Here is a 2129-nt window from a genome sequence, read left to right as displayed (position 1 = left end):
CATTGACAGAGCCTGGGCTACCTGTGATGGCCCATAGGTAAACAACAATAATCCACTTCATAATGCGAGCCCAACACCCCCAACAGCGCAATTGATGACTCCCCTTACAAAACAAACACACATGAGGTGTTGCATATTCTGCCGTGCTCCCTTGGTACAATCCTATTCTCTAAAAAAAATTGGATATTCGCTTTTTGTGATAAAGAAAGTTTTGTGTTGCATATATTACCTTAAATATATTGCGCACAAACGCGTAATGTACACGTGTACTTGTACTTTTTATATTTACAATTTGCACAATTTAATAAAAATTCAACTCGCTTTGGCCGTCTTTATTTGCGTTACGAATATAAAGGCAAAAGTACCAATCAAACAAAGTAAGTGTTATCGTCTTCCTTGATTACATTTTCCAGCTTAATAAGTCCTAAAGATGCCTTATAGAATGTCTTATCTATAAGCGCTATTGCAGTTTTGTAATCTCGACCATTTATTTGACGACCATTTTAGTACGAACAGATGGGGAAACGCTTATGCAAGGTTAATGAAAAAAGCGCGTGCCCCAATTCAAGTATCTGAAAGCTGGATATGATCACATTCTCACAATTGTGAAAATGATAATTTTATTATAGCCCTCATAGGGAGCCGAAATACCACAACTTTAATGGAGGCAAATATGTCCAGCGGTGCCGATGGAAACATGAAAGTCATATGCTGCGATACTGTTATTCATGGGATCTCCCAAGAGCGCAACTGGTGGCTTTCCCTGCTAGCAGAGGCCTCTTTTCTCTGTATTTCGCGGTGCTGGCGCCTCTGCTAGCAGGGAACTGGTGACTCCCCTTACAAAACAAACACACATGACGTGTTGCATAACAAAGTGGTTTATTTTCGTAATAATATAAATTGCGCGTTAAGGAACACATACTGCCGTGCTCCCTTGGTACAATCCTATTCTCTAAAAAAAATTGGATATTCGCTTTTTGTGATAAAGAAAGTTTTGTGTTGCATATATTACCTTAAATATATTGCGCACAAACGCGTAATGTACACGTGTACTTGTGCTTTTTATATTTACAATTTGCACAATTTAATAAAAATTCAACTCGCTTTGGCCGTCTTTATTTGCGGTACGGATATAAAAGGCAAAAGTACCAATCAAACAAAGTAAGCGTTATCGTCTTCCTTGATTACATTTTCCAGCTTAATAAGTCCTAAAGATGCCTTATAGAATGTCTTATCTATAAGCGCTATTGCAGTTTTGTAATCTCGACCATTTCGTATTTGACGACCATTTTAGTACGAACAGATGGGGAAACGCTTATGCAAGGTTAATGAAAAAAGCGCGTGCCCCAATTCAAGTACCTGAAAGCTGGATATGATCACATTCTCACAATTGTGAAAATGATGATTTTATTATAGCCCTCATAGGGAGCCGAAATACCACAACTTTAATGGAGGCAAATATGACCAGCGGTGCCGTTGGAAACATGAAAGTCATATTGTTGCGTTAGGTTCCCATGAGGATTTCGCCACAAACCGTATAACAATCCAACGATGTGTAAAGATATATTTATTCGATCTAGAATGAATGAAAGTTATTTGATATACATTGATTGCATGGAATCAAAGCTTATTTACAGTTATTCAAACTCACAAATTAACTTACTTCTGTGGCGTATCCGATCGTGTTTTCTGATTCTCAAAGTCCTGGTTAGCTGTAGGTTTTGTAATCGTACTGGTTAGCTGTATTTCAGAGTTCCGATCTCGGTTACTGTTGATCTGACTGATTTACAATGGATTATAATCACGTGGTTGAAATCGATATTAACGAAACTGTCACTTGTCACTTATGTAATAGATTTATTCCGAAACACATATGCTGCGATACGCTTTTTATATTTACAATTTGCACAATTTAATAAAAAATCAACTCGCTTTGGCCGTCTTTATTTGCGGTACGAATATAAAGGCAAAAGTACCAATCAAACAAAGTAAGTGTTATCGTCTTCCTTGATTATATTTACCAGCTTAAAAAATCCCAAAGATGCCTTGTCTTTCCGATATAATGTCTTATCTATATAAGCGCTATTGCAGTTTTGTAATCTCGACCATTTATTTGACGACCATTTTGG

The 2129-nt window shown here is 37.2% G+C and overlaps 1 long non-coding RNA gene across 1 annotated transcript; it reads right to left on the bottom strand.

Moving 5' to 3' along the window:
• Positions 1-860: 860 nt before the first annotated feature.
• On the bottom strand, positions 861-1855 carry LOC125560983. Its single transcript, XR_007306988.1, has 2 exons — positions 1664-1855; positions 861-1576 (listed from the first exon to the last, which is right to left on the bottom strand). It is a non-coding gene; the product is annotated as an uncharacterized LOC125560983 (long non-coding RNA).
• Between the last annotated feature and the right edge of the window lie 274 nt (positions 1856-2129).

This window comes from Nematostella vectensis, chromosome 2 (assembly GCF_932526225.1).
Source record: "Nematostella vectensis chromosome 2, jaNemVect1.1, whole genome shotgun sequence".
Lineage (NCBI taxonomy): Eukaryota > Metazoa > Cnidaria > Anthozoa > Actiniaria > Edwardsiidae > Nematostella > Nematostella vectensis.
This window is presented reverse-complemented; position numbering and strand designations above follow the sequence as displayed.